Source organism: Panthera leo, chromosome B3, assembly GCF_018350215.1.
Source record: "Panthera leo isolate Ple1 chromosome B3, P.leo_Ple1_pat1.1, whole genome shotgun sequence".
Classification (NCBI taxonomy): Eukaryota; Metazoa; Chordata; class Mammalia; order Carnivora; family Felidae; genus Panthera; species Panthera leo.
Window position 1 is genome coordinate 112,144,195 of NC_056684.1, and position 25,003 is coordinate 112,169,197.

Genomic DNA, 25,003 nt, shown 5'->3' on the forward strand with positions numbered 1-25,003 from the left:
ACTTTTAAGTTGGGAAGGGTAGAGACAAAGGAAGTTTCCAAAAGGATTTTCATATGCTAAAGAAGACTTACAGGATCTTGGAGGTCTAGTTGTTGTCAAGGTAAGGTTGTTTTTTCCTCTAGCAAGGCATTAACATTAAGAGGTTGGAAGTTCATGGCCTAATGCCATACTCTGCCTATCTCAAGTATTTGTCAATGGGCTGCCAAATGGCTGTCAAAGTTATAAGGAAATTTAATTTTATCTACATTTCCTTTTGCCTTTGTTCTCCACAGCATTCTCCCCTGAACAATTTTAACCCTTAAATCTTTAAGGTTGTTGAGGGTGGAAGGTTTTATCTTTTGTAACTTCTTCCTGCTGAACAGGGGCATAGAGATGTCCCTACCTATGGGCCAACATTGATCAGTTGGAGGAATTTATATATAGGAATTAACAAAGGCAGAGGCAGCCGAACTCAGGGTAGCATAAATGAGCTCCCTTGAGTAGAAAGGATCATCTGTTGGCAGTGAAGGAGTCTTGGCACCAGGCAGGGAAACTCCAGAAAAGACAATAAAATAGACAGAATTATTATGAGAAAAAGAAGCCCAATAAAAAAGGCCTTTGATAGTCGACCAAAACCTTCCTCCAGTCCAGGAGTTTAACCAATCACTAAAAGAAAAATATAAGTTAATGGTTGCAGCAAATTACAAACCCTATGTCTTGAGTCTCAAGTGCTTAAAATCTAATATCTACAAAGATGGGTTATCAAAACAGATTTTTGCTCTATAATCACGCTCATTTTTATTAAAGATAACCAAATGAAGACTAACTCATTTGAAAAACCAAATTTTAACAAATTTGGCCTAATTATTTACATAAGCTTAGCAAGAACAGTGATTGATCTTGTAGCTCTTTTAAAATCTGCTTTGCTGAACTATAAGAGACTCTTAAATACAGAGAACAAACTGAGGGTTGCTGGAGGGGAGTTTGGTGGGGAGATGGGCCAAATGGGTCATGGGCATTAAGGAGGACACTTGCTGAGATGAGCACTGGGTGTTATGTGTAAGTGATGAATCACTAAATTCAACTCCTGAAACCATTATTATACTATATGTTAACTAACTTGGATTTAAATTAAAAAGGAAGGAAGGAAGGACAGAAGGAAGGTAAGAAAGAAAGGAAGAAAAGGAAGGAAGGGAAAGAAAGAGAAAGAAAGATCAATCAATCAATCAGTCTGCTTTCCTGGAACTTTTATAAGGAATCTGAATTGAACTTTTATTTTTTAATTTTTTTTAAACTTTTTAACATTTATTTATTATTGAGAGACAGACAGAGCATGAGCTTGGGAGGGGAAGAGAGAGGAGGAGACACAGAATCTGAAGCTGGCTCCAAGTTTTGAGCTGTTAGCACAGAGCCCGATGCAGGGCTTGAACTCAAAAACTGCAAGATCGTGATCTGAGCTGAAGTCGGACGTTTAACCAACTGAGCCACCCAGGTGCCCCTCGATTGAACTTTTAGTAGCCTCTCTAGGCCAGAAGCCAAGCCAAGTGCTTGCCATCAGACATGTCTGCAATACCTGTAGATGTGGGCAAATTCCTCTTCCGGAGGTCCCCAAAATACCAAGGTTCCTGCGTCCAACAAGAAGTGACATTCTTTACTCACCTGGTAAGGCTGTTGGGAACTCTATAATCAAGGTTATTATCAGGTCAGCATTTCCAAGGGGCTCTTTTGGCTTCATTCTTCATACAGTCAACCTTAGTTCCTTAAAACTGTATGGTCATATCTGAGTCTATGCATGTCTCTCAAATATGACATTCTAGTCAAAGCCTTGATAAAATAACCAATATTTTCAATGGTGTCCTGTTACAAGAACAGATTCTTACTGAACTTATACAAGTAACTATGATTGCCAAGATGAAAGAAAGAGTATTCACTGAGAGTGTCGGTATTTCAGAGGGTTCAGGTAGAGGGTTTAAATGCTTCAAGCTGTTCATAAAGGAATGTTTTTTCATATTTATGTGGTCATGGATATTTTAAGAGAATGTTTCCCTAAACTGGAAGAGCAAACATTAGAGAATCAGGTTTCAAATAAGAGTCACAAAAACTGTAATCATCTTCCTCAGTTGATTCAGTTCCATGTTACTAATTCTTGTTCAGTTTGAATGCAGCTTTTAATTAGTTCCAGAATTCTTAACAATTTTAGTTTTATGATTTTAAAGATAACAAAAACCTGTATCATCAGAAGCCCTTTTTTATGAATCTCCTTTAAGGTGAAATACATTTTGCAAGAGAATAAAAACTCAAGAGTTGAGTTGAGATGACTCATTACCCATGTTTGGTGCCAAAATGGTATGATTTGATCTGGGATCTGGAAATGAATGGTCAAGAAAGAATTCTTTAGACATTTTTGGTGAAAAGGTGGTTTTATTAATGCACAGGGACAGGACCTATGGGCACAAAGAGCTGCACTGGGATTGTGAGGAGCGATTGATTATATACTTTTCAGTTGGAAGGGGTAGAGACAAAGGAAGTTTCCAAAAGGATTCTGATGTGGTAAAGAAGACATACAGGATTCTGGAGGTCTAGCTAAGGTTGTTTTTTTTTCCTCTAACAAGGCATTAACATTAAGATGGTTGGGAGTTCCTGGAGGAAAGCCATACTCTTCTGTCTCAAGTATTTGTCAGTGGGCTGCAAATTATACAGAGATTTAATTTTATCTACATTTCCTTGTTTTGTTTTGTTTTTAGAATTTTTGGTAAATATATGACCCCTTTATTTAATTTTTTAATTTTTTTTTAAATATAATTTATTATCAAGTTAGCTAACATGCAGTGTATACAGTGTGCTCTTCAGTTTGGGAGTAGATTCCCATAATTCATCACTTACATACAACACCCAGTGCTCATTCCAACAAGTGCCCTCCTTAATGCCCTTCACCCATTTCCCCTCTCTTCCTGCTGTCCCCCTATCAATCCTCAATTTGTTCTCTGTATTTAAGAGTCTCTTATGGTTTGCCTCCCTCTTTGTTTGACCTATTTTTTCCTCTTCCCTTCCCCCATGGTCTTCTGTTAAGTTTCTCCAGTTCTACATATGAGTGAGAACAAATGATATCTGTCTTTCTCTGCCTACTTATTTCACTTAGTGTTAATACCCTCTGTGTATTACCCTCCATCCATGTTGTTGCAAATGGCAAGATTTCATTCTTATTGCCAAGTACTGTTCCATTGTATATATAAGCCACATCTTTATCCATTCATCAGTTGATGGACATTTGAGCTCTTTCCATAACATGGCTATTGTTGAAAGAGCTACTATAAACTTTGGGGTTCATGTGCACCTATGAATCAGCACTCCTATATCCTTTGGATTAATTCCCAGTAGTGCTATTGCTGGGTAGTAGGGTAATTCTATTTTTAATTTTTTGAGGAATCTCCACACTGTTTTCCAGAGCAGCTGCACCAGTTTGCATTCCCACCAACAGTGCAAGAGGATTCCCATTTCTCCAAATCCTCGCCAACATCTGTTTCCCGAGTTGCTAATTTTAGCCACTCTGACCGGTGTGAGGTAGTATCTCAGTGTGGTTTTGATTTGTATTTCCCTGATGATGAGCAATGTTGAGCATCTTTTCATGTGTCTGTTGGCCATCTGGGTGTCTTTTTTGGAAAAGTATCTGTTCGTATCTTTTGCCCATTTCTTCACTGGATTATTTGTTTTTCAGGTGTTGGGTTTGGTAAGTTCTTTATAAATTTTGGATACTAACCCTTTATCTGATATTTCATGTGCAAATATATTCTCGGTTGCCTTTTAGTTGATTGTTTCTTTTGCAGTGCAGAAGCTTTTTATCTTGATGAGGTCCCAATAGTTCATTTTGGCTTTTGTTTCCCTTGCCTTTGGAGACGTGTCGAATAAGAAGTTGCTGCAGCTGAGGTCGAAGAGGTTGTTGCCTGTTTTCTCCTCTAGGGTTTTGATGGTTTCCTGTCTCACGTTTAGGTCTTTAATCTCTTTTGAGTTTATTTTGTGTATGGTGTAAGAAAGTGGTCCAGTTTCATTCTTCTGCATGTTGCTGTCCAGTTCTCCCAGAACCATTTGCTAAAGAGACTGTCTTTTTTCCATTGGATACTCTTTCCTGCTTTGTCAAAGATTAGTTGGCCATACGCTTGTGGATCCAATTCTGGGTTCTCTATTCCATTTCATTGGTCTGTGTCTGTTTTTGTGGCAGTAGGAACTCTGTCTGGTTTGGGAATCAAGGTAATGCTGGCTTCATAGAGTCTGAAGCTTTCTTCCCATTTCTATTTTTTGGAGCACCTTGAGAAGAATAAGTATTAACTCTGCTTTAAATGTCTTGTAGAATTCCTCTGGGAAGCCATCTGGCCCAGGACTCTTACTTGTTGGGAGATTTTTGATAACTGATTCAATTTGTTTGCTAGTTAAGGGTCTGTTCAAATTTTCTATTTCTTCCCATTTGAGTTTTGTTAGTGTGTGGGTGTCTAGGAATTTGTCCATTTCTTCCAGGTTGTCCAGTTTGTTGGCATATAATTTTTCATAATATTCTCTAATAATTGTTTGTATTTCTATGGTGTTGGTTGTGATCTATCCTCTTTCATTTATGATTTGTCTATTTGGGTTCTCTGTCTTTTCTTTTTGAGAAGTCTGGTAGGGGTTTATCAATTTGGTTTATTTTTTCAAAAAACCATCTTTTAGATTCATTGATCTGTCCTGGTTTTTTTTTTTTTTTTTTTTTTTTGGATTCTCTATTGTTTATTTCTGCTCCAATCTTTATTATTTCTCTTATTTTTCTGGCTTTGGGGTTTCTTTGCTGTTTTGCTTCTCGTTCTTTTAGGTGTGCAGTTAGGTTTTGTATTTCAGATTTTTCTTGTTTCTTGAGATAGGCATGGATTGCAATGTATTTTCCTCTTAGGATTGCCTTTGCTGCATCCCAAAGGGTTTTCATTTTCATTTGTGTGTTTTCATTTTCATTTGCTTCCATTCATTTTTAAATTTCTTCTTTAATTTCCTGGTTGACCCATTCATTCTTTAGTAGGGTGTTCTTTAACCTCCATGCTTTTGGAAGCTTTCTAATATTTTCTTGTGGTTGATTGCAAATTTCATAGTGTTGTGCTCTGAAAATATGCATGGTATGATCTCAATTCTTTTATATTTATTGAGGGCTATTTTGTGACCAGGTATGTGATCTATCTTGGAGAATGTTCCGTGTGCACTTGAGAAGAATGTATTCTGCTGCTTTTGGATGAAAAGTTCTGAATATATATGTCAAGTCCATCTGGTCCAGTGTATCCTTCAAGGCCATTGTTTCTTTATTGATTTTCTGCCTAGATGATCTGTCTGTTGTTGTAAATGGAGTATTAAAGTCCCCTGCATTAGTGTATTCTTATCAATAAGATTGCTTATGTTTGTAACTAATTGATTAATGTATTTGGGTGCTTCTAAGTTGGGGACATAAACATTTACAATTGTTAGCTCTTCTTGATGGATAGACTCCATAATTATGACATAATGCCCTTCTTCATCTGTTATTATAGCCTTTAGTTTAAAATCTAGTTTGTCTGATGTAAGTATGGCAACTCTAGCTTTCATTTGACTTCCCATAGCATGATAGATGGTTCTCCATCCCCTCAATTTCAATCTGAAGGTGTCCTCAGGTCTTAAATGAGTCTTTTGTAGACAGCATATAGATGGATCTTGTTTTTGTATCCATTCTGATAGCCTATGTCTTTTGATTGGGGCGTTTAGTCCATTTACATTCAGAGTGATTATTAAAAGATACAGATTTGTGTCATTGTGTTATCTGTAGGTTTTATGCTTGTGGTGATATCTCTGGTCCTTTGTATTCTTTGGAGCATTCCACTGACAGAGTCCCCCTTAGGATCTCTTGCATGGCTGGTTTAGTGGTCATGAACTCTATTTTTTGTTTGTCTGGGAAAGCCTTTATCTCTCCTTCTATTCTGAATGACAGCTTTGCTGGATAAAGAATTCTTGGCTGCATATTTTTCCTAGTCAGCACATTGAATGTTTCCTGCCATTCCCTTTGGGCCTGCCAGGTTTCAGTGGACAGGTCTGTTACTACCCTTATGCATCTACCCTTGTCAGTTAAGGTCCGTTTGTCCCTAGCTGCTTTCAGAATTCTCTTTATCATTGTATTTTGTGAGTTTCACTATTAGGTGCCATGGTGAAGACCTATTCTTGTTGAATCTGAAGGGAGTTCTCTGTCTGGATTTAATGTCTGCTTCCTTCCCCGGATTAGGGTAATTCTCAGCTATAATTTCTTCAAGTAAACCTTCTGCCCCTTTCTCTCTTCTTCTGAAACTCCTATGATACGGATATTATTACATTTCATTGAATCACTTAGTTCTCTAATTCTCCCCTCATGGTCTAGTATTTTCTTATGTCTCTTTTTCTCAGCTTCATAATTTTATCTTCTATTTCACTTATTCTCCCCCTCTGCTTCCTCCATCTTTTCTGTCACTGTATCTAGTTTATTTTGTTCCTCATTTACAGCATTTCTTAATTCATCATGACTGTTTCTTAGTTTCTTGATCTACAGCAATAGATTTTCTGCTGCCTTCTATGCTTTTTGCAAGCCCAGCTATTAGTCTCATGACTATTATTCTAAATTCTTGATTAGATATATTGTTTATATCTCTTTTGAGCAATTCTTTGTCATTTCTTCCTGAAATTTCTTTTGTGGGGAATTCTTCCATTTCACTATTTTTGCTAGTTTTCTGTCCTTTATGTGTTTTAAAAGCTTGTTATGTGTCCTGTACCAGCAAGCACTACTATATCAAAGAGGGGTCATATGCTGTCCAAGGCCTGGCCCTTCAGGAGGTGTTTTTGGAGTGTGCTGTGTGCTCTCTTTTGTTGTGACTCTGGTTGCTTTATCTCCCTACTCGTAGTGGTGGTTTGGACCTTCCATCAGGTATCCTTTGATTTGTTCATTGAGGTAACCTGGAAAAAATTTAAAAAGAGGGGTGGTTATGGAAGAAGCCTATCCCATACAAAGAGAAATGATAGGAGTGGGGATAAAGAAAAGAATCAGAGAAACTATACAGCTTAATCGAGAGAGAGAGAGAGAGAGAGAGAGAGAGAGAGAGAGGAAAATAAGAAGGAGATACAGAAGTGGTATAAAAAGAATAGGTTAAAAATGTCTGCTTAAACAAACCAACAACCAGAATAGAGAAGGGAAAAAATAAGAGGAAGAAAAGGAAGAAAATATATATATATATATGTATTTACAAAATAGGAATTGACCAGGAATCAGATCAGAAAACGCAAAACTGCTGGGTTCCTTGGAACTGGTGGCTGTGTTGGTCTGGAGGAGGGGCTGTCTGTTTCCATCATTGTCAAGCTTGCTTGGGTAGATAGACAGTTACCAGGCACAGAGGAGTGCAGTTTGCTGTAGGCAGGTCCTTCTCCACTGTAGGCCTGCAGTCCCTTCCCTGAACCTCCATCTTGTTGGTGATGGGAAAAAAAATGGTGACACCCCAATGTCTTCTCCCCGAACCGGGTGTTCCAGACCACTTTTTTTCAGGCCTTCCTCATAATGCCATGTGGGCGCAAGTGGGCTGGTTTGTCCTGCTTCACAGTCTCCTGGGGCACCCAGGTGCTACACTGGGATTCAAAACCAGATGTCTTAAAGGATCTGTGCTCCACACGCCCTGGTTCCAGGGTAGTGTCACTCTATACAGCCAGCCAACACAGAGCCTCTGGGTGGCAGGCACCTGCATGGTCTTTTGTCCTTAAAGCCGCTAATACCTTCTTCCCACAGCACTTAAGGAAGGGGACTGCTTTTTCCTACTGTGCCTCTGAACTAGCTACTGTGCCCGGGGCTGGCTCCACTCCCCTCCACCCGCCCCGTGCTTGTACTGGGCAACAGGCCCTGTTCCACAGAAATCCCCGCAACTCTGGATCAAGTTAGAATTAGTTCTTTCTCTGCTTTTTCCATTCCCCAGTCCATGGTTTTTCTCTTGTCCAAATACAATCCTATACTTCCTTCCATAGCCTCTCTTTCTCTTCCTGATGTCTCTCCACAGAGGGGGATCCCTCCCCTCCATGCCTACCCTATCTGTTTCATCTCTCCCAATTCACAATTACACACCTATGGCCTGCCAGGTTGTCCCTCTGGGCCCCTGGAGATGTTTCTATCACTCTGTAGTCTGGATTCTTGGAATTGTAAATCTTCTGGCCTCAATACTGCTGTTTGAAGAATGATGGAACTTCGGGTCCCCCTACTTCTCTTCCCTGTTGACTCTTCCCTATGTTTTCCTTTGCTTTTGTTCTCCACATCATTTGTTTATTTCTCAACTAATTTGTATAGGAAGATATTATATAATGCCTCATTGTATCAGTAAAGTTCATGTTGTGGCCCTATTGTCTGAACGTCTTCCTACAGATTTAGATTAATGAAAGATTAGCAGGATTTTGTAAACAACTATTCTTTAAAATATAAAAGAAAATAACAATAAAAACAGGAGTGAAAGCACTTGAGGGGAGGAACTTCATCAGTTACATTCAGTTTGTTTCTTCATTGCTTGTCAGTCTCTCATACTTAGTAATTTTCTTAAATAAGAATACCTAATTTAAAATTTTGGCTTTCCCACTTACATGTCATCAGAAAGTATAAAGTATTTTAAAGAGAGTGTATCTCCTTTTCAACAGAGCCTTCATTTAGGAGAGAGTATTTGAGTGTCAATATCCAGAGATAAGCTGCATTACAGGGGCACCCTTGTGGCTATAAAAAAAGAATATGAATTGTTTGGGGAACAATGAATGTTCAGAGCATTATGTGTATAAAGGAAAGTAATGGGAAGCTATGTTGGAGGAAGAGACTTGAATGACAAAGGGAAGGAAAGTTTGAGCAAGAAATGCATGTTTACAGTATTCATTATAAGGATCATTAACTGACAGTAGTGTGCATGCTCCCGGACTGGTTCTGGGAGCACATGGAGATTATGAATGCTATTGTACATACTTTACATACTACTCCCATAAGTCATCATTCGTTCTAAGTTATTCAAATTTCAAAAGTTCATTGATATTTTTATATTAAGCTGTTGAAATACTAGAATTGCTTCTACAAATGCCATATAATTTCTAGTTATCAATCGTATAGTATCTTGCTCCTCTTTGTTTATAATTCCCAGAATGTGTTCAGGGATTTGGAATCTTAGAAGTCTATTTTCCAAAATACTTTCTGTGTCATATGAGTTATGTTAAAGTGAATCTAATCTTAGTCTGTGCATCATCACCTTTCAGAAGCTGCAAGTTAACCAGGTCGTGATATATCTTTTTTACACATATATGGATATAAAAATAGCACTACATGTATAAAATTTCTTTTTTATGAGCTTGAGAAATATTATTTCTCTCTGTATTTTATACTCACATTATTTAAACTCCCTACGTTGTATTTTCTCCCTTTGTTTTATGCTGCTTTTATTTTCTGTAGCCAATTTAATCAGATCTGATGCCTTGCCCACAAGTAGAATATCTGTTAAGGGAATGAACAGGGGGTGCCTGGGTAGCTCAGTTGGTTATGTGTGTGACTCTTGATTTCAGCTCAGGTCATGATCTCAAGGTTCCTGGGATCAAGCCCTGCCTTGGGCTCTGAGCTGATAGTGTGGAGCCTGCTAGAGATTCTATTCTCTCTCCCTCTATTTCTGCCCCTCCTCTGCTGGCATTCGTGCTCTCTCTCTCTCTCTCTCTCAAAATAAATAAGCATTAATTTTTTTTTTAAAGGGAATGAATGAGTTCTGGTGGAGTAGTATCTGGTAAAATAATTGACATAAAAAAAGCAGTATAGCACAACAGTTAAGAGCTTGATAACTTGGATTGAAATAGTGTGCTTTTCACTTAGCATTGCTTTTTTAACCCCTGAGCCTCAGTTTCCATACCTTCAAAATTGGGTACTAATCTTACCCACTATATAGGATTATTGTGAGGACAAAATGAGATAATAAGTGAAAGCTCTTAGAATAGATTTTGCTAAGTGGAAAGTGTTGAATAGATGCTATCTCTCAATCATTACTTTTTTAACTTGAGTTACTTATGTTATCTGAGAAAGCAATAAAGATAATTTACTAGAATAGTTCTCAAACTTTATTGGGCAAATTTTATTGTACAAATGGTAAGAATTTATTAAATTGTATATTACTAGGTAATAGGTGAGAGATTCTGATTTATGAGAATAGGGGTAACCCCCCAAAATTTGCAATTTTAGGAAGCATCAAAGGTAAGCCTGTTATAGGATATGTTTTCAGAAATTTTCCTTGAATTTCAGAAAATGTTAACAGTTTCACTACTGTGGTAAAAAAATCAATGTATTGGATATTGCTACTCGCCATGTAAGCCACACAATTTTAGAAACAAATGTGGCATTTCTAAATTTTTTTTAATGTTTATTTATTTTTGAGAGAGAGAGAGAACATGTGAGTGGGTAAGGGGCAGAGAGAGAGGGAGACACAGAATCAGAAGCAGGCTCTAGGCTCTTATCTGTCAGCATAGAGCCTGACTCAGGGCTTGAACCCACAGACCGTGAGATCATGACCTGAGCTGAAGTCGAATGCTTAACCAGCTGAGCCACCCAGGTGCCCCACTGCAGGTTTTTTAAGAGAAATTATTTCATTTTATAATATTCAGCATAGAATCACAGGATGGTTATGCAGTTCATACATGGCACTTAATAGATCAGTAAAGTCCTTCTGATAACTAAGTATCAAAATTGCTACTTTACTTTAATATTTATAATGTACCATGTTCATAAATCTGGTGCTTCGCATCGCAATTACTATTATTGTAATCAGCTCTAAATCAGCTCTTTCAACTGAAAGACATACAAGTAACAGCTACTGCTAATAAGTCCTTTTAAAATTAGAAAGTGTAAATTATCAAGTAGTGCCACAAATTAAACACTTCTTTGGAAGACACATCAAATATGCCTTGTTATTCACTGTTAAATTAATAAAAAGACACTATTCTTAAACATGTACTACAGTGCTTTCTTTTTAGCTTTATGCCAGAAAAAATTTGGAATAATTAACACTCCCAAGCTCTCAGGAGGCTATCTGTCAGTAGAAGTGTAACAGCAGAAGTAAAAGAATTTTGAAATTCATAAAAGGCAGAGCTTAATTAAATTCACAACAAATTCTAATTAGAAGATGGTAGTGTTGTAAAGTTGAGTTCCGGTGAATACTTAGTATATTTTTTACTATTAGTGATGAGTAAATCAACCCAGTAATGAATCCCTTTTTATATTTTCCTACACCTAATTGCACTTGCTAGACAATCTTTTTTCAAAGATACTATGAAATCTCTTAATTTTTATTGGTTGGTAAATGAACAAAGTGCTAGTTGACAATATGATGATTTTGTGTTATAACTAGTTTGCATTTATATAGTGTATTTCTCTTACGAGTGAGGTCGGATATTTCATAAAAGGTTTTATCAGAAAATCCCTATGAACAAAACAGAAATTCATATACTTAAGAGACAAATCCTTACTTGCTCACAAACCACTAGAAACAATATATTGATCCATCTTTAAAAATATGTACAAATATCTGATTTATGTGTAGAAAGTTGCAGTTTTAAAAACCAAAAAAAGTTGAATAAATTATATAATATAAAAATTATGAAAATATTCTGTAATGTAATTTATGGTGGCAGAAATCTGAAAGTAATTGCCTAGGGGAGAGGAAGTTTACTGAAAAAGGGTCATGTTGAAACTTTCTGGGGTGATGAGAATATCCTGTATCTTGTTTGGATGGCAGTGTCATAAGTATATAAAATTGTCAAAACTTATCAAACACAACACCCAAGGTCTTTGCATTTTATTGTATGATAACCTCATATGAGCATTTGAGTAGGGGTATAATATGATTAAATTTGCATTTAAAATCAATTTAGCAATGTTGAAGAAAATGGAATGTATGGAAAATAAAAGTTATGTCTTCTGTAGGCCCTAATAGTTAATGGTTTCTCAGAAAGAAAAGTGGCAATTATCTTTGTTTTGTTTTTGTTTTGTTTTTGTATAGAACAAGAGAGTCTTAGGAAATTTTTTTCTTATCTGCTGTAATCCTGGTGTGATCTCCCACCAAGATTGTAAAAGCATTGGAAGCCTTTTGAATTTTTGTTGGGACTGTAATTCATGAAAGCCCACCAGCTAGCTGTCGCCAAGACTGTCATGTGCTATATCACTCCTGGTGAAGTTAATTAAAAAAAAAAAAACTTTATGTAATATTGATAAGCATATTGATTGCTGCAGCAAAGAAGGATGAACGCCAGAAGAACTGGGATGCTGTTTTAGAGGGACTTAATAGGGATTTATCATAGGAGTTAGGCTTGTGCCTAAATGTGGTTCCCTTGCACTCAGTCTCCTCAATGCAGAGTCTGCTCGGCTCCACCTGGATTTCTTCTATTCCAGCAACCTGGTTATTCTCTCAAGACTTTCAACTGGAGATGATCAGAAGCCCATCTCTCTGGGATCACCGTCCTTCACTGCCTGAGTTTCACTGTTTGAATACCATAGTTTTATATATTTTGCCTGAATTTTTTTAGTTGTTTTAGGCAGTACAGAAAATCCAGTCTCTGTTATGCCATCTTAGTCAGAAGTCAAAATTCTGGAATTGTTTTTAAAAGAAAATATTGGGGGAGGATAATGTGTGGGCAGACAAAAAAAAAAAAATGTTAGTATGCCAAGGCTTATTTGGAAGACATGAAAGGCCACAAAGCTTAAATGACAGAACAAAAGTAATATTAAAATATTCACAAGTAGTTTTGTAAAACTAGTTTCAGGAATAGATTTTGATCTGTGGAAAGAGATGCATTTTAGCTAAGTTGTACTCAGTAATATTGATTAATATGCACTAAATAATTATTCCAAGGTTTAGAAAAAGTGCAGGGCTCAACAGGTGCACCCATCCATTAGTAATTGTGGTTACTTAATAATGAAAGTAAAATATTATTTTTCTTTACATTTTTGTGGTTTTAAAATATAGCTAGTAAGTTGTTAGGACATAAAAATGTGTTGTTTAGAACTTCTTAATAAACAGAACTCTATTTCTTTTGACTTGGGAATGTCATAAAAGATGATTGAGACACTAAGGGCATCCTGAACTGAGAAAGTTTGGGACTCTGTCATGTAGCCAATTTTTGTTTTTTTTTAATTGCTTCAAGTGTGATTTCAGTCATTTTTGATGGCATTTTCCTGGAGATCTTGTCTTTGGCAGTCAGTATAGATACGTTTTTGTTGGTAACTGATGTATAGAGTACTATGGAAGTACAGAGAATGAGAAGTATTATTTTCTGGGTGCTTACTGTGCTGTAGGCATTATTTTTTAATCTCATCTAACACTTGGCAACAATCCTGAGTTGAGTGTTATTCCCATTTAATAGGTAAGGAACCAAAGATCAAAGAAATTAATTATTTTGCTGAAGGCTACACATCTAAATGGGTGAAACTTGCATTTAAATCCAGTTCCAAAGCTTGTGCAGTTTTCATTGTGGAGGTCACATGATTTTCCTATTTATGGCAACCCTGTAATGAAGGCTTCTTGAAGTGATACTGAAGGTATTATTTTCAACTTAGGGAAGTTAATTAGATGGAGGATCAAGGGAACAAAAATTACTATGTGTTAGATTTGAGGATTGGAAGTAAACACTAAAGATTAGATTTTTATGTTAATTCTTAGTCCCTATTGTACATGCTGGCTTTTTTTGCATCATTTGATGGATTATTAGATTTTTTAGTATTTTCAGTAACCTTATTTCCATAGTAGACAATAGTGAGAATTGTTATAGTGTACACATAGTTATGTTTAGTCATCTACAGTTTATAGTCCATAGAAGTCTCATTATACAGAGTTAGTTTTTCACTGTGAATTTTTCATTTTGAATGTGTTCTTACCTTTGTGCTTCTAGAACATAAAGACATTTCTTGATCCAATAAAAGGCCTTTTATTATTTGTTATTCATTATCTCCTTCTGGAACTTTTACAGTATTTGGAATTATGTCAACCATTCTCCATATCTCTTTACCTCTGTTTTGAGTTTTCTATATTTTTGCCTCTTTTTGTTGCAGTCTGTGTCATTTCTTAAGACTTGTCTTCCAGTTTATAAATTCTCTTTTCAACTATGTCTAATCTCCTTCCATCTTCTTTTTCACCAAATCCTAAAATATTATTAGATGTTTTATTCATGGATGTCCTGGCTGGTTATTTTCAAATCTGCTTAGATAGATTTCTTATATTTAGTGCTTTCTGTAGGCACATTAAGTACATTAATGTTCTTTATCTCATAATTCTAATACAGTATTTTCAGGTCAGATTCTGTAGTTTGATTTTTCTACATATACTTCCTATGGTAGTTTTTTGTTTGTTTTGGAGACTTTTGAATGTGTGAATTCATCCCTTTGCAGGAAATGTGATTCTCCCATGCATGTGGAGGTAGTACCAACTCTGGAACTACCAGATTTTTGAGTGGTATGAATTTAGGCCATAAACCTACATAAGTGTTGGTTTGTGGTTATTAATTCTCAAAGGAGTCTTTTTTTCTCCTTTCATATCTTTCTATTCTACCTAGTTCCCAGGAGACAGGCATATATATCTGTAACCTCCCTGTTTGGGGTTTTGTTTATATTATGTTTATTTGTTTATTTTTCATAGTTTATGATTTACAGAGTCTTGAATGCGGATTTTAAATAATATGACTTCACATCCAGATTGAGCTCTAAATTCTGGGCCCTTAAAAATAGGACTCTTAATGACCAAACTGTAGGCCACACATCAGCAGATGCCACCAAGGTTCAGCAAATACTAGCCTTAGAATTCTTAACTATCTGGATTTCTGCCCCCTTTTTTCTTATAGTCTTTTATAAATTCTTTAGTTTTCAGTGAGCCCAGCCACTGAATAAATAAGCTTTTAAATAAGTTTTTAAAAACATATTTTACTCAACTTTATTAGATATGCTATACAAGGGGGGGAGTTAACTAAATATCTTGGTCTGTCATTGTACATAAAGACAGCTCATTTGATTTTCTGTAATCTGTACTCATGGGAGTCTTCAGAAGCAAGTTACAAACTTTAGAACTCTTTCATGTGGATTTGCTGTTAACTTTACACAGAGGTGGAATTAGATAGAACTCTTTTCCCTGGCCATATATAACCAAGTTACTCTTGATTTTCCAAGGAACATTTAAAATCACAAAATATGTATGAAAAGGTATACTGATATGGTAGTGGTGTTAGGAAACCAGTTGTTACCTATTTTATATTCATTCTTGAATTTTATCTCAAAACAGTAACATGAAATTAAAGTTAGAAATTGAAGCAATGTTAATTCAAAACTCTTTTCTGTTTTATTTTAAACTGTTAAACTAAAACAGATATTCTTCCTACCCCAAAATAGTTACATTAAGAACAGTCTGTTGTCAACAGAAGTCATTCTATTATAGTTATTCTATTATAAAGGGTATCGTTTCTATTTAAAATGCTAAGCTACAAATATTTAGCCTTTTGAGCCATCTGCTCTGCTAAATACCCATAAGTATTTTAGACTAAAATCTGAAAAATGGAAATACTTCAAAACCTTTACATTGTTGACTTTTGATTTTGTACAGCATGTCTTATTTTGAGTAGAAATAGAATGATGTAGAAAGTTTACTTGCAAAATATTCCATTATCCTCATTAAAAAAAATAGAGTTTTAAACTCTCGTATAGAAAGGACCCTCTATATCTGGATGAAATTATTTTGTTAAAAATACCTAATTCTTTAAATAAATATAAACAAAAACTCTACTCAGTATATTTATTCCAACAATAAATATATTTGGCTCCTTAAATTTAGAGTTCTGTTAGGTAAATTTATGTTTAAAATCATTACCTTGATTAAGAATCTTCTGTTACAAATGTTTAGGAAAGTTTGCTCCCCACCTTGTAATGAAATTTTAATAATTGTCTTTATAACTCCAGGAAATTAATTAATGTCTTCAATTAGCCATTTTTATGAGTTACATGTTTTATTGAATACTTTATATTTCCTTTTTTTTTTAAGTTTATTTCTTATGAAAGAAGGAGAGTGCACAAAGGAGGGTCAGAGAAAGGAGAGGGAGAGAGAGAATCCCATGCTGGCTCTGCACTGTCAATGCATTGCCTCACGTGGGGCTCAATCTCAGGAACCATGAGATCATGACATGAGCTGCAATCAAAAGTCAGATGTTTAACTGAGTCACCTATGTGCCCCTATATTTCCTTTTTTAAAAAAAATTTTTTTTAAATATTTTTTTGAGAGAGAGAGAGAGAGAGAGAGAGACAATGTGAGCAGGGGAGGGGCAGAGAGAGAGGGAGACAGAATCTGAAGCAGGCTCCAGGCTCTGAGCTGTCAGCACAGAGCCCGACATGGGGCTCGAACTCACGAGCTGTGAGATCATGCCCTGACCCGAAGTCGGACGCTTAACCGACTGAGCCACCCGGGTGCCCCTATTTCCTTTTTAAATAGCATTCTATTAAACTGTTAAACATGTGGAGAAAGCTTAGTCACCCTTACACTCCCTCCACCATCACTCATACAAAAACACTCAACTCCCATTCCCAGAGGACTGGAAACAGGGAAGAATGAAGCATTACAGCTGGACAAAACAGGAGTTGAAGAAAATTGCGTGAGAAGTAACTATGAACTGATTTTAGAATGAATTTATAATTCAAATTCAAATATCACTTGTACAAAAAACCTTAAATATGTGAATTTTGTTTATTGTAGGCCATGACTTCAGGTGCTTCTGAGCACCTGACAGAAAGAAATGTAAATTCTCTGGTGAATATACTTTACTTTTAAATTAAAAGAAATACCACAAATTATTTCCCAATGAATCTGAAAAGCCCAATGAATATGAATATGAAAGGAAATAAGGTGCCATGAATGAGAATTAGCAGAAACATTAGACAGGTTTGTGCCATTTCATTGTGATTTCTATTCCATTTGGACATGATTGAATATGCCACTGAATCTGTATAATACTTACTGCAGAAATTCATTGTGCGTGTGTGTGTGTGTGTATGCGTATGTTTATAATGTCCCAGTCCCTATTAGGATTCATTTCTGGAAGCACTGGTAGTAAGAACCAAGAGCCATGGCCTGAGGTTGAAGAAATATGTGGTGGAGTTCAAGCCATGCTTGTATTCTTGGTTGGAAGTTTCCTTTCAGGACTTTGAAAATGCCATGCTACTCTCTTCTGTCCTACAAAGTTTCTAATAAAAATCAGCTGAGGAAATCGTATGTGAGTTCTCTCATATGTAACAAGTTGATTTTCTTTTGCTGCTTTTAAGATTTTCTTTATATCTTTAATTTTTTAAGTGTTTATTTTAATTCTAGTTAGTTAACATATAGTGTAGTATTAGTTTCAGGTGTAAAATATAGTGATTCAACATTTCTATATAATACCTGGTGCTCATCACAAAGGTACTCCTTAATCTCATCACCTATTTTACCCATCCCCCCACCCACCTTCCCTTTGGTAACCATCAGTTTGCTCTTTATAATTAAAAATTTATTTCTTAGTTTATCTCTCTCCCTATTTTGCCCTTTGCTCATTTGTTTTGTTTCTTACGTTTTACATATGAGTGAGATCATATGGTATTTATCTTTCTCTGACTGACTTATTTTGCTTAGCATAATACTCTCTGGCTCCATCACATTGTTTCAAATGGCAAGAGTTCATTCTTTTTGATGGCCGAGTAATATTTCATTGTATGGATATGCTACATCTTCTTTGTCCATTCATCAGTCAATGGACACTTGGGCTAGTTCCATAATTTGACTATTATAGATCATGCTGCTATAAAGATCAGGCTACACATATCCCTTTGAATCAATATTTTTGTATCCTTTGGGGAAATACCTAGTAGTGCGATTGCTAGATCATAGGGTAGTTCTATTTTTAACTTTTTGAAGAACCTTCATACTGTTACTACAGTGGCTGCACCAGTTTGCATTCCCACCAGCAATGCAAGAGGGTTCCTCTTTGTATCCTTGCCAACACCTGTTGTTTCTTGTGTTATGACTTTAGCCATTCTGACAGGTATGAGGTGGTACTTCATTGTAGTTTTGATTTGCATTTCCCTGATGATGAGTGATGTCAAGCATCTTTTCATGTGTCTGTTGGCCATTGATATATCTTCTTTGGAATAATATCTATTCATGTCTTCTGACCATGTTTTAATTGGATTATTAGTTTTTTGGATGTTGAATTTTGTAAGTCCTTTATATATTTTGGATACTAACCCTTTATCTGATATGCAGATTGCAAATATCTTCTCCCATTCCGTAGGTTGCCTTTTAGTTTTGTTGATTGTTTCCTCCACTGTACAGAAGCTTTGTATTTTAATGAAGTTCCAATAGTTTATTTTTGCTTTTGTTTCCCTTGCCTCAGGGGATATATCTACAAAGAAGTTGCTATAGCCGACTAACCAAAGAGGATATTGCCTGTGTTCTTTTCTAGGATTTTTATGGTTTCAAGTCTCACATTTAGGTCTTTAATCCATTTTGAGTTTATATTTGTGTATGGTGTAAGAAAGTGGTCCAGTTTCATTCTTTCTTCATTTGTGTTGCTCTCCAGTTTAGCCAACACGATTTGTTGAGACTGTCTTTTTCTCATTGGATATTCCTTCCTGCTTTGTCAAAGATTAATTGACCATATAGATGTGGGTTCATTTATAAGTTTTCTATGTTGTTTAATTGATCTGTGTGTCTGTTTTTGTGCCAATACCATACCAGTCCCTAAGAGGCTACATTAATCATGTTTTTTTCCTAAATCAGTATTTTAGATGTAGAATTGATAAAGCAGATATTGAACCTGAAATTAACTATCATTAGCTATAGATTTAAAGAGTATTTTAGATTTGTCACATGTAATGTATTACTGATGTTTTGAATTGTAATATGCTAAAATTTAAGTGAAATGATGAGTTTGGAATTGGTGACTTTGGCTAAGAACATTCGTCATGGCCTGCAATAGTTACCACCATTTCCAAGGGCCATTTTCCTTAGTATCACTTCTCCACTATACTTTATGGTATCTACTACTCAGAATGTAGCCCCCCATATTTCTGACTTAAGGAATTTCTTAATATAAGGACACTTCTGTTTCATAGAACAAGATATGGATATTCTAACTTCTATTTTGTAAGGGAAAACTTGTGATAAATGTAGACAATATGATGAGTTATTGAGAGATCTCACCTCTTTTATTCTTGAAATAAGCATATGTAAAGCTCTTCCTGTTCACAGGCGTATTTCTAGGTTTTGGAGTAGGAAAAAATTGTTCCTGATCTTAAAAAACTTTATGTGGAAAGGTATAAAGCCATGATAATAAAATGGATCAAATAAAATAAATGCCAAAATATAAACAATACAAGATATTATACATCCACATTTAACTGATGTCCCCTTAATCAATTCACTAGCTTAACCTGTCTTCTCAATTGCTTATGTAAAACACACTGACAGATGTTCAAAATACAGTAGACCCTTGAACAACATGGGAGTTAGGAGCACTGACCCATTCGATTGAAAATCTGCATGCAACTTTTGACTCATCCTACATTTGCTAATAGACTACTGTTAACCAGAAGCCTTAATGATAACATAGTTGATTAACATGTATTTTCTATGTTATATGTATTATATGCTATATTCTTACAACAAAGTAAGCTACAGAAATGAAAATCTTACTAAGAAAATCATAAGGAAGGAAGCCAGAGCTGCTATGTGGGACTCTAGCTATCACCAGCCAATACCATATGCACATCCTGGGAAGTCTGGCACTATGCTCATTCCATGCATGAGTTGTCAGCCAAGGACATCAAGGGGAGCATAATTAAACTGAACAAGCACCGGGACTTCATGTGTATCATCACCTTTGTGGCCTCACAATGAGTCAAAACAGATATAAATTATACTCAGCTGGTTGCCCTGCACACCCTATAGTCTAAGTGATGTTTATAGATCTTGGTCTTCTCTTGCAAGTAGTTCAGGAGGCAAAAACCAGGTAGTACTGTAGAGACCATCAATTTGCTGCTGGGTATAACATCACACTTCGTATGTACAACATGTATGTGAATGGAGACAATGACCACCTGCTAGAAGTGTATGAAAGTACAGCCCAAGGGGAGAAGAATCCTAGAACATGTCACCAAGTGGAACTTCAAGTTCTCTTGATAAGAACAGCTGTGTTGTTAAGTGGTATGGTCTCATGGAAGAGCCTCTGGTAATAGAGAAGGACTTGCCCTCCCACTTCTTGCTCTACAAGTGTGCACCCCCCACCAAAGCGCACCAACACCACCTGGAGTGTTCCACCTGGCAACCATGAGGGTTTGCCTGAAAACTAGCCTGAGCTTCCTGCTGGAGGAAGGTCACTTACCCTGCCTGGTGGCTTAGTGCCCCCCTCACCCCTAGGTCTCTTGTGGGAATACACAAGACAAATAGGGAAATGCAAATTCCCAATACAAATAAGAAATTAGGAAGAGAAAATACGTTTACAATAATGTAAGTAAAAAGTTGTTATTTAAGTGGATCCACATAGTTTAAACCCATGTTGTTCAAGGATCAACTGTATACTAAACATTTGCCATTAGAGTGCTAGGCTACTCTCTAGAATAATTCCCAGCAGTTGACATTTATACTTCTAAGAATCAGTTGTATTTATCCAAAACCATTTTATGCCAGTAGATCTTTTCATTGTAATTGCTGAGTTAAATGTTAAAAGTTTTTAAATAAGTGAAAAATTTATTTCTGTTTCTATAAACTTGGGGAAGATTATAAAGTTGAGTTACTAAATATTGTTTTTAAATTAGATATGGTTAGATTATATATGAGGTAAAATCAGAAATCTATTCTAATGATTGTTTCAAAAGAACTTATAATTACTTAGTCTAGGTGTGGCTAATGAAAGAAACCTTGTGCTACCTCCAATCAGAAGGCCCATACTCAGGGCAGATCCTAGTTCCATATCAAAATATTGGTCAATAGATAATCATTTATATGTTTTAAGGTAAAATAAACCATGTAATTTATTGTTTTTATGATTCCTCACCTTAACTAATTTTATTGGTTAGTCAACTAGCACACCCATGTTGAAATAGCTTTCATAGTCAATGAAACAAATAATGAATTCTGTATTTTCTAATGACTTTTGCTTCATTGTTGTATGAAGGATCATCAGAAAAGAGTTTGGCTATTAAAGAAGTGTGAGACTTTTCTTTACCAGTCCTGTCATTTTTCTTTTCTTCCCCTTAGTTTATGTCTGCTTAGTCCATATGCCTTTCTATTCACTGAATGCTAGTACTTTTTGTGGCCAGTTTGGCAATTACTTCCTATAATAATAGTAATCATTAACATATACATATAACAAGAACATCTACTTTGTTCGTTTTGTTATAGACAATTTATGGCAAGTTAAAAAATATGCCCAGTATTATCTCTTAAATTTGATATCTAGTCTACATTTTATCTAACAAGATAACAAAAGCATCATGTTCAAGTAGAATACTGGAATAAAAGCCAAGAGATATGATTTCTGTGCCTCTATGCAGTGTTATCTGGGATAATCTTGGACAAGGCACTTATATTTTTTATTTTAAAATGGAGAATTAAACTAAATTACTTCAGAAATCTTTTTTTTATAAAGCTTAAATAAAATAACCCAAACAAATCCAATATACTTTTTATAGATTATGAGATTTTTCAGAAGGGATTTCTTGGTTGGGTTTCACTTTTTTGACACTATTGTGATACTAAAATCAGACATAATAGCTGTTTTCTGAATCTGCAAATATAAAAAGGACTAACACAAAGGTGATGGCTATAGTTTCATTGGTCCAGAAGGAAGGAAATTAATTTGGGAGGAGTAGAGAAGTGCTTTTTATTTCTCTTTTTTTTCATTGTTTTCATTTTTTTCTTTCTTTTTTTTTTTTAAACAGAGGTAACAAAGGGGCATTAGGGTGGCTCAGTCGGTTAGGTATCCTAATTGACTTCCACTCAGGTCATGATCTTGTGGTTCAGGAGTTTGAACCCCACCTTGGGCTCTGTGCGGATTGGAGCCTGGAACCTGCTTCAGATTCTGTGTCTCCCTCTCTCTCTGCCCCTTCCCTGCTTGTGCTCTGTCTCTCTTTCAAAAATATATAAGCATTAAAAAAAATTAACAGAGGTAACACATTGGCTTATAATAAAGTCAGTGTACACTTTTTTTGGTAGGAACAAAATAAAGTTTAACATGTCTCAGTAAAATTCTAAAAGTCATTGACCTTTTTATATTTTATCTATGTGGAAAATCTGATGATTAAGTCCACAATTTAATGAATTTGAGGTAGACTGAACATGTTCTAAGACTTCATCATTTTGATCCTTCTGTATTACTTCCCCATGTTACTATTACTCCTAATTGTGCAACATAGCTTTGGCTAGATTCCAGCAAGCCAGGCGAGCTGAAACAGTTGTCCTAAAAATAAAATTTTTGTGGTTGTGGCGAGTCATTTGTCTGATTTTCTAATTTGGTTGAATTTGGATCATAATTCATTATGTGTTACTTTGATATCAATGTCAGATAAATAGCAGAAGAACAGTAGATAATATTGAAAATTTTGTGGCACTCACATTTTGGTCATGAACTTCTGAAGGCTCCTAAAAGAAGCATTGTCCTATAGTAGATTTGTCTTATAACACCTATCCTTTCATTTTTTTTTTTTCATACTAGAAATGCACTCTGGTTAGAGGAGAGATTAGGGCACCTTCCGCCTTTTGCAAACATGTGGGTGTTTATGAATCACAATTTGAGAACTAGAGGTCTATAGCAGTGTTTTTGTAAGTATGCTCTTGTACTGTCTGCATCAAAATCACCTAGAAAGCTTGTTTAAAATGGGTATTTCTGGCCTTCATCTAAAGCCTTTTGAATCAGAATCTCCAGGAATGAGATTCAGGAAATCTAGATTTTAACAAGCTCTCATGTGGCTCATATGCCCACTTAATGTAGAGTATCTTGCCTTAAGTATATTTTGTATCTTGAAATATTATCTAATGATTATAGTATATGCATATACAGTTGACAGGTGTTTGAATTGTGTGGGTTTGTTTCTTTTTTGATTAAATTAAATTTAACTTAATATATTTTTTAAAGTTTATTTATTTTGAGAGAGAGAGAGAATGAGTTGGGGAGAGGGGCAGAGAGGAGGAGAGAGAGAGAGAATCCTAAACAGGTTCCATGCTCAGCATGCAGCCTGATGCGGGCCTTGATCCCATGACCCTAGGACCATGACCTGAGTTGAAATCAAGAGTCAGACACTCAACCGACTGAACCACCCAGGTGTCCCTGTGCAGGTTCCCTCATATTTAGCTTTTTTTTCAGTGAATATTTGGAAATATTTTGGATATTTGTGACAATTTAGAAAAAGTTACAAACTGTGTAGCTTAGAAATATTGAAAATTTTAAAGAAAGTTGGGTGTGGGGCGCTTGGGTGGTTCAGTCAGTTAAGCATCCAACTTTAGCTCAGGTCATGATCTCATGGTCCGTGAGTTTGAGCCCTGCATCGGTATCTGTGCTGGCAGCTCAGAGCCTGGAGCCTGCTTTGGATTCTGTGTCTCCCACTCTCTCTGCCCCTTCCCCACTCACGCTCTGTCTCTCTCACTCTCAAGATGAATAAATGTTAAAAATAAAAAAAGAAAAACATGTTTCACAAGTATGTAAAATATATAGACAATAGTTTCTTTTATAATATACTACCGTAAGTATATTATTATTATACTAATCTATTATTAACTTTTTATTAAAACTTATCAATACTTATACACACACTTACAGACTGTACATGGCAATATTTGTAGTTGAGAGAAATATAGACAAACGTAAAGTTGCAGTATTAAATAAATCATAATTGCACATAACCACTACATACTGTAGTACTGTAATAGTTTCATCACCACCTCATTGCTATGGCGGTGACCTCAAGTATTGTGAGTTTCCGCTTAAAGTACCATGTGATGCTAACCATCTAGAGAGCTTACCCAATGAAAGGCTTATCACACTAAAAAGTGGTCTCTTGTAGTTCTCACATATTTTTATTTTTTATTTTTATATGTAGAGAGAAAGAGTGTCAGCAGGGGAGGGGGGGGTGGGTAGAGAGAAAGAGAGAGAGAAGCCCCAAGCAGGCTCCATGCTCAGCGTCAAGGTAATGGGATAACAGGAGAAGCAGCTTCTTCCAACCAAAAGGCATCAGACAAGTTCCCAGGTGCCATTAAGAAAATCATTTGAGGAGAAAGCATATTTGCCTGAACAGGCTTTTATTGAAGACAAAATTGTGCTATTTTGGAAAAAAAAAAAAAATGTCACAAAGGACATTTGTTAGTAAGGTAGAGAAGTGAGCACCAGGATTTAAGGCAGGAAGAGATAGGCTAATTCTGTTCTGTGCAACTGCAGTTCAGTTTATGATCTGGACTGCCCTTATCTCTAAAGCTGCCAACCCCCAAGCCTTGAGGGAAAAGATAAACACCAGCTGCCAGTCTTTTGGTTGTTATCCAAGAAGGCCTAGATAACAAGAACTCTTATTCTGGATTAGTTCCATCAATGCTTTGTCACTGAAATCAGGAAACATCTTTCTAGTAAGGGACTGCTTTTTTAAAGTGCTTTTGATACTGGACAATGCCCCCTGGTGACCCAGAACCCCATGAATTCAGCTACAAAAGATGTTGAAGTGGTCTCTTTGCCCCCAAATATGACGTCTCTAATTTAGCCTCTGTATCAGGGGGTCATAATGACCTTTAAATGTTATTACACAGTACTGTATGTAAAGAATTGTCCACACCATGGAAGAGAACCCTGATAGAACATCACGAAAGTCTGGAAGAATTATACCATTGAAGATGCCATCATTGGTACAGAAGAAGTTGTGGAAGCCATCAAGCCTGAAACCATAAATTCCTCCTAAGAAAACTCTCCAGATGTTGTGCATAACTTCACAGGATTTACGATA

At 36.0% G+C, this 25,003-nt stretch overlaps 1 protein-coding gene and 1 pseudogene across 3 annotated transcripts in view; both read left to right on the plus strand.

Annotated features, from left to right (window-relative positions):
* GPHN (gephyrin) overlaps positions 1-25,003 on the plus strand; it is a 611,925-nt gene that overhangs the window by 170,030 nt on the left and 416,892 nt on the right. The gene's annotated exons all lie outside the window — the stretch shown is intronic.
* LOC122221355 lies at positions 1,540-20,410 on the plus strand (annotated as a pseudogene).